Source organism: Lactuca serriola, chromosome 6 (assembly GCF_051521515.1).
Source record: "Lactuca serriola cultivar US96UC23 chromosome 6, Lser_US96UC23_V15, whole genome shotgun sequence".
Taxonomy (NCBI): Eukaryota; Viridiplantae; Streptophyta; class Magnoliopsida; order Asterales; family Asteraceae; genus Lactuca; species Lactuca serriola.
This window is the reverse complement of record NC_136413.1, coordinates 196,822,528-196,831,334: the sequence shown is the minus strand read 5'-3', so window position 1 is coordinate 196,831,334 and position 8,807 is coordinate 196,822,528. Positions and strand designations below refer to the sequence as shown.

At 36.8% G+C, this 8,807-nt stretch overlaps 1 pseudogene; it reads right to left on the bottom strand.

Annotated features, from left to right (window-relative positions):
* Positions 1-7,210: 7,210 nt before the first annotated feature.
* On the bottom strand, positions 7,211-8,214 carry LOC145060535 (protein EARLY-RESPONSIVE TO DEHYDRATION 7, chloroplastic pseudogene; annotated as a pseudogene).
* Between the last annotated feature and the right edge of the window lie 593 nt (positions 8,215-8,807).

Sequence of the window (8,807 nt, the reverse complement as noted above, 5' to 3'; positions counted from 1 at the left end):
GGATGGAGCATTGGTGAGCCCGAAGGGCATCACCACGAACTCGTAATGACCATAACGAGTCCGGAAGGTCGTCTTTTTCATATCCTCCTCTCCAACCATCATATGGTGATAACCTGAACACAGGTTAATCTTGGAATACCAAGATGCACCCTAAAGCTAGTCAAATAAATTGCCAATCCTCGAGAGCAAATAACGGTTCTTCACCGTTAGCTTATTCAGCTCTCGGTAGTTAATACACATCTGATGCGACCCATCCTTCTTCTTCACAAAAAAGATCGGCGCTCCCCATAGTGAACTACTCGGTCAAATAAATCTCTTGTCTAACAGCTCCTGTAATTGTGTAGACAAGTTCTACATCTCTAGGGATGCTAACTGATAAGGTGTTTTGGCTATCGGAGCTGCAACTGGAACCAAGTCAATCTGAAACTCCACTAGCCTCTCTGGAGGCAGTCCAGGAAAATCCTCCAAGAATACATCCTGGTACTCCCGAACAATCGGTACATCACCCACAGTCGTCTTACCCTTCTCCTGAGTATCCATCACGTAAGCCACAAATCTAGAACAACCCTAGTGAAGATAGCACCTGCTCCAAGCTGCTAAACACCTTCTCCTTGAATCACTAACTCTCCCTCACTTGGAGTCTGAATATGTATCAACTGATGCTCTTAATCAATCATTGTCACATTGGGGCTCAACCAATCCATCCCCACGATAACCATGTTCTCGTGTAGGGGAATGGGAACCAAATCGATCAGGTACTGCTCACTAAATAACTCCAATATGCATCCCCGATGTACCCTCGATATTCATACAGGACGATCATCAGTAATCTCAACCTCTAATGAATAATCCAGCTCCCCTGGAGCATTAACAAACCTCTTGCTAAGTGCAAGAGATAAAAAGATCGGGTAGCTCCCGAATACAATAATAATAATAATAATAATAATAATAATAATAATAATAATAATAATAATAATAATAATAATAATAATAATAATAATAATAATAATAATAAAACTAGAGCTGAGATACCTTTCATAAGGAATGAGCCTAAAAGCAAAACATAGATATAAGCACGAAAATAAAAATAAATAAAGAGATAAGAAGAAGATACATACCTGTCACCACATCTGGTACCGCATGAGCCTCCTCAATTGTCAACTGAAATACCCTGCTCCGAACAACAGGCGCCTCCACCATGCCCTAGCAGCCATCTGTGATCCTCAATGTCGCTAGAGTGGGCACTAAAACTGGTCCTACCGCTGCTAAACTCATGTAGTTGGTCTTCTTACGGCCCCTCTGACTGCAATGGAAGCAAATCATACAAGATACCTGTGTGGTAGTAGTGTCAGTGAAATCCCTGTTGAAGTGCCCTGTCCTATCGAACTTGAAGCAGCCAGAACCACCCACCAAGCAAGCCCCACCATGTGTCTTGCCACACTTGCCACAGTGACCCCTTCCATGCTGGCCCCTCAATCTCGAATCAAAACCTTGGGCCTTTTGCCAGAACCCACTACACTATGAACCTGATACGGCTTCCTCTTCTTCTCCATCTCAAGGTCAATCTCCCTCTCTCTGGCTCTTGTCACTATATCATCCAGTGTCCTACAACTGGATATACTTACAAAATATCTGATATCGCTCCTCATCATATCATGATATCTCTCTTCCTTCATTTCCTTGTCCACCATATACTACGGAACCAGTATCACGAAACACAGCGGTGATCTCAGCCACCGTCTCAGTAGTCTAGCGAAGGTCCTGGAACTCCCTCGTGAACTGTTGGACCTCAATCACGGGTGCAAATCAGCCTAAAACCTTGTCACAAAATCCTCCTAACTAATCAACTCAAATCCCTCGCCTCCCACGGCGTAACCAACCTCCTCCCACCAGTGTTGAGCTCTGTCTTTCAGAAGACAGGATGTAAGTCTGACCTTTGCCCCCTCGGGGAAATCGCTAGTGCGGAAGGCATTCATATCATCCATTAACAAATTTCATCTCACAATCGATTCCTTCTTCCTAAAGAACTCCGGAGCCCCACATGCCCGAATCTCTAGGAAAGTTAAGATGCGATCTCCCACCATTGCCACCATCTTAGAACGAAAAGTGAAAAAGTGCTCATCCAGGATCTCCATAATACCCTCCTTGATCATACGGAAGACCACAGGAGTGTGCTCAAGAATAATGTGGGTAATCTCTGATGAAATGAACTCTCGCATCTGATCATCAACAAACCTGTCCTCATAGCCTGAGCCCGAACCATCATCAGCACCAGAACCAACACTAGCGCCCATATCTCCACCAGAACTTCATCGAATGACCACCATACTGAAAATAAACCATACAAACCATCAGAATACACTCGAAGAATCCCACATTTAACAAGATCCTTGGTATCATCGCAAATTTTCTTGACTCAAGTATGGATCATCTAGTTCGAGTAATACAAGCTCATATTATCTTCCACATCTATCCGTACCAGTGGCAAAACCAGAAACTTTTACAAGGGGTAGTACAGAAAAATTCTCATAAAATATAGTAGTATAATTTTTTTTTAAATTACGCTTCATTAGATATTACAAACTAACGTAAAAGTCTTACATTTTAAAGTTGACCTTTACATCTACCTATTTCGAAAAAACTCTATCACTCGTTCGATCTTAACATAAATAAGTAGTTTTTTTCATCACTACAAATCAAAACATCGTTCAAAACATTATCGCCCATTTTATTACTTCAAGTTTGTATACCATATCGTCATTGCGAAAATTCATTTTTAAATGGTTGTGGTTGTGATGGACAATACCAATGTCAACTTAAAGATTTAAAATTCATTAAAAGATTTGAAAATCATCAGCTATCTCCAATGGAACCCTATAAACACAATTAAAGATTTAAACCTCACTACTAGAAAAACAGCCTTTTACGACGCTCATTGCGCGTCGTAAAAGGCTCAGACGACGCGCAAATGCGTGTCAGGGAAGGCCATGTCATAAAGAGAGACGACGCGCATTTACGACGCTCATTTACGATGCGCAATTACGACACGCAATGCGTATCAAGGAAGGCCCTGTCATAAAGGAAGACGATACGCATTCGCGTGTCGTAACCTTACGACGTGCGTGTTAATGACACGCAATGCGTGTCAGGAAAGCCCCCTGTCAAGAAACGTCATATCATAAATGAAGATGACACACATTTTTGCGTATCATAATTTTAAATGTTTAAAAAAAATTATTTATAGATTTACTAATTTTCAATTTAAATTTGTATTTAATGTCTCATAATATAAATATCATATACAAAAAATACAATCCATTGCATAAAATTTAATGTCATACAAATAAAATACCATAAATAACAAATATAATTCATTTCACTAATATGTCTATTCCAATAGTGAGTAAATTTTATAAAAAAAATGAACTCAAGAGAAGCATAATTTATATACAATCGCATTATCTAGCTTACTATCTGCCAACAACTCTCCGTGTGTTTGCTTTTTTTCTTGAGTCTCGTTTCCTCCAAAACTTTTAGATACAATGGCTTGCTTCTTCCTCATTACTGTACAGTACCTATGGCCACGACTTTGCAAGCTTGACCAAAGAACTTTGTATGCCAACTGTTGTCATGCACTAGTATTTAATAACTAATACTATGCATATAAACATTAAAAAACTAATTAATTAAAACTCTCTATTTATTCACAGGTATGAATTACATTACCAGATGATTACATTTGGAAAAGGCATTTATGTCTTTTCCTCCACAGTCAAAGTTTTAATTATAATTTTTAACTACAGTGCAAGGCTAGGGTTACCAGCACCAGACAGGAGTGTAGTCAAGAAGAACATGTCCCCACTCATGTTCCATACAATCTCATTTACCTGCCAAAAACAAGATTAATTATTATTTCAACAAATCTAATAATAATCTATTCAACTTCACTCCATTTCAATTTCAAACCCACAAATAAGAGTATACTTGCCTCATAGTTGAATTTGCATTTATGGATGGGTTTGAATTTTCGAACATCCAGTATTCTCAGTTCATCATCCTATTTAACATATATATATATATATATATATATATATATATATATATATATATATATATATATATATATAATAAAGTAGAATTAACATAAGCTTCCTAAATGTTGTTAAAGGAAATTTTGGTAAATGAAAAAAAGGAAAGGAGAATTTACCCGGTTCCCAACTGCTACATGAGTCCCATCTGGTTTATAGGTAATGTTAATGTTCTCCCCACTGAGTTCTGCTTGCTGTGAACATTTTCCACCTGTTTATTCGCATGTAGATCAATAAAGATTATTTTTTTTTAAAAAAAATTATTTTGTATTTCAACTTACTGCAGACATCCCATAGACAAACATTCTTGTCACCTGAAGCAGTGGCAATCAAGTCGGCGTGTTTAGGATCCCAACATAACTGATGTACATTATTTGTGCCAATGCAATTCCAAGCGACTGAATGTACTTAATACACATAGCAATTATAAAAACTCACCTTTCTAAACAATTCTTTCATACCACCCCCTGCTGCACTTGGGTAATATATCATTATGCTATGATCATCACCTTTAAACAAGGAAAAACAGAAAATAAATAAATAAATTCAAATTCCAACCATACTTAGTTATGGATAATAAATGCACATTACTAGCAAACAGGGAAAGTTGGAGAAGGTGTATGAAAAGGATTGTGAGATATGCATACCATAAACAAGCTTCTCTACAAAAGGCTTCCAGAATCGCTGCCCATGAACCTCAACAAAATCTTCTTCCTCAACAAAATACTCCAAATCTTGATATGGTTTGTCCCTATGTACTAATGCATACCTTGGAACTGGAATTCCATACATTTCCAGGCACTTGATGATGTTTAAAATGAAAACAGAAAAGAGAGAGAGAGAGAGAGAGAGAGAGAGAGAGAGAGAGAGAATCACTATACCTTATGAAGAATATGAAATGATCTTGATTCGTCTCCAGAAGTTCACAATCAGTGGAGCTAAACACTAGGAGGATGTGAAAGTAGTCGCACCAGATTTCGCAATTCTGAAGAGGATTCGCGATGATTCAGTGTTTGTGACGATGGATAGTGTTCATCAAGCTGTCATCAACTCCTGGATATTCTCCTAATTCAATATCCTTCAAAAAAATTTAAACAAGATGTTGAATTAGAAAAAAATAAATAATTATGATGTTCAATTAGAGCTGTCAAAAATTGAACAAATGCAAAATTAGTAGGTTGATTTGTGAGTTTCAACAACTTTAAAGAACAGGTTTAATACGGCTTAAAGTTCTTGACCTGAAATCAAAAAATCAAAAACCAGAAAACAAAAAATAAAAAATAAAAAAGTAATAGTACTAATGATGATACTTTTAATAACAAAGGGGATCAAAACCTAATGCATTTTGTGAAAATTTCGGTTATGCAAATAGTGGACCTGTTAATAGGCTATGGATGGTAACCAATGGATTTTTTTGTAAAAAATTGAAAATGACTTTTCAGGTAAATGGCACAAAAAGAAATGTTTTTTTTCTTTTTTTGTAAATGGGGTTTTTATTTAATATTTAATTTAACAAGTACAATACATTGCTAACATGGGGTAAATAATGGGGTAATAAAGATTTGAAATTTAAATATGAACATATCGGCCATCGACTATCTTTGTCAAGCTTGGAAGCTCCTTCTTTGGCTGATGTGGAACATCAACAATGTGGATTGATCAAAGTGGAAAACTTAGTCTTCTCCTACATCTCTAAGGATATTCATGATCTGATTTCCGATGCCAAGACTGAGAGCATAATTAAAGATGCTTGATGCATGTGATGATGATTCAGGGGAGATACCTATAACAAGAACAATCATCAGAGCAACTGTTCCAACAACATAGGTTATTAAAAAAAGTAGAATATAATGAGAGGTTATTAAAAATTAAAAAAATAAAAATAAAGATATTAATGGAGTGGAATGGTGGATACCTCTATGTTTTTTAAAGAGGCGAGGGTTATACAAGCTCTAAAAAGCAAGAAATCTCCAGCCAATACTGCAAGCTGCATCATCATTATAGTCAAAATTTCAATGTTCATATTTACCAGTTTTCCCTTGTTTATTTTTTTCTGAAAAAAGATATAACACCTTATTTCCCATCACAAAGTTAAGACATCAAATCCCACATGTTGTATCAGCATCATCCAATACATCATCATGAAGGAGACTAGCAACCTGAGATTAAAAAAAATATATTTTCTTTCTAATAAAATACAATTGTAAAAAGAAATATTAAAACTAATATTCAAAAAAAAAACCTAACATGAATCATCTCTGTGATTTCAGCAATTGATTATTGTCTCAACCTCAACGCTGTTGAGAACATATCCACAACCCCTTCTGATGCTGGTTTAGAAATTTGAACATTTAAAGTTGTTGCCATTAATAAAATAACCTGAAAAAAAAAATTCAATATTTTACAACAACAACATGATAATATGATATCAATAATCAAAGAAATAAAAATGAACTTAAAGTTCTTCCCTTCAACTCCCATTTTAAAGAAGTACTCAGCTGCTGAAGCAAGCTTTGGCACCTGTTAATTCGGTTAATTACAAATATACACTTGATAAATAATGTTGAAAGAAAGTAGTTTTTGAAGACATACCTCAGCAACCACCATTGAATCCAGCCTAATAGCTACAATTTCAATCATATCTTTGAACGGCTGATAACAGGCCTCAAAGAGTAAACTCTTTGCCTCTGCACATAAGTTATTTGATAAAATGCCTCAAAGAGTAAACTTACTTCCTCCTTTTTCCATGTTTTGCTAATATTTCGCAAATATAGTGTATGATTGTCCTAGCTTTCTGATATCTTTACACACTTGCCCCTCACCTAGGCATAGAAAAAAATATTAGAATCTGACTTGTTGAGTTAACCTCCTGTCAATTCCCAAAATCACATAAGCATAACTCATAACTCAGGTCCCACAGTTAGTTCTTGTTGGTTATCATCTGCTTGAGTCCCAAAGTTCTGTATACTCAATTGTGGGGCCAACAACAAGAAGAAAAGGTAAGATATAATGCTTATTGTGTTTATAAAAGCCACACAAAAAGATAGATAAAATTCATAATGTCATCAACATATACTTTTGTAAAGCGATTGAGAAAAGATTTAGGAAGGCCTTTCATAGACTTACTTGTGGCTGACAAGTTCTGTTGTCACAGCAGATGATGTTGACATTACATTCTTTCCAAAAACTTCAAAAGCATCATAAATTTTGCCTATACACAAACATTTATATCAAATTAGTTGATAGCTTTTAAATTTAAAAGTTGTAGTTTTTAGTTTTTGTCAAATTGAGAATAATGTAAGAGAGAACTTACTAAATCCATCCAGAGTAGCGAGTGCAATTTCCCCAGGCAAAAACTTGAAGAACTTCTTACCAAGTTTAGAGCTAGCAACAGAGCTTGTAAAGAATCCAGTAATCTTCAGAACGCTAGAAAAAAGTCCACCAACAACTGTCTCTGTCATCTTCGTCACCTTATTAACCCTAGAAGAATCACCCACAGAATCAAAATGCAAATATTCACAAAAGCATCTTGGAAAACATATAAGAAATAGTTTCAACATGAACTTCAAAACCTGTGTATAGCCTTTAGAAGTTCAGGATTAACTGCTGTGTTGCTAGCAGGTCTGATCTTTAGCTTCAAAATCTCGTTACCCTTGATCAATCTATACACTGTAACATCTCCACACCAGAGAATCCCTTTAACAAGTTGCCCTGAACCCGCAACAATTAATTTTGCAGCCTTCGTACTGTAATCCTCCACATTTGGGGCTAATGTCGTCCAATAAGCTCTACAAATCTGCTCCATCTGTTCCTTATTTGCTTCCATTTTCATATCTGAGGGACTCATTCATTCCGCCATTGTTAAATCCAAAGCGCCCTTCTTCTCCTCCTCTTTCTGCACCGAGAAACTACTGCAATGCTCTAATAACTCATCCATTTCTTTCAACAACTTCTCTTGTCCTTTTGAAGCAAATGTCAGTCCGTAATTTAACATCATGGCTTCGTGTTCTTTCTCCTTTGGAGCGCGTAACGAGAAGAAATAATGAGACTGGTCTAACTTAACGCAAGCCTCATGTCTCGCCAAAGGCCATTGGATCTCTTTACCAACATGTGATATATAGCTCATTAAGAAATACAATTAGGGTTCTTATATGGTATTATCGGACAGAGGAACCACCGCCACACATAAAAAAAACCTGCGATTATTTCATGGATTCTTTATCTTCTTCAAAGGATGTTAGAGAGGGGAAGAAGATACGTGTGTGAGAACGAAATGGACGAGGAGAGAGAAGCGGTGGCGGGTCTGGGTTGTCATCTTCAATTTGTGAAACGGTTCCATGTGTGGTTTCATCAGACGCAACAGTGTTAATGCTGATGTCATCAAATGCACTCCGAACTCTTAGAGCAGATGAGGTTCGATGCTGGTGGTGGTGGCTTAGGGCTTCCAAAGAGAAGGGAGAGAGAGAGCACAGATCGAGGTACAGGAAGAGGGGCTTAGGGTTCTTTGGTAGAGGATTTTAGAAGGAGATGCATCAGGCGGGGTGTTTATCTTTTTGGGTTTCATTTCCCCCCATTCTACATTTAAGAACACGCTTTCCTAAAAAAAATATAAAGCGACATCTTTAGACGACGCGTTTTTTACAAGAGTGCCCTCCGTGTTTTTTTTGTTGGACACAAATTTCAGGCACACAAAAATGCGTGTCCACTATCCTTCAAATT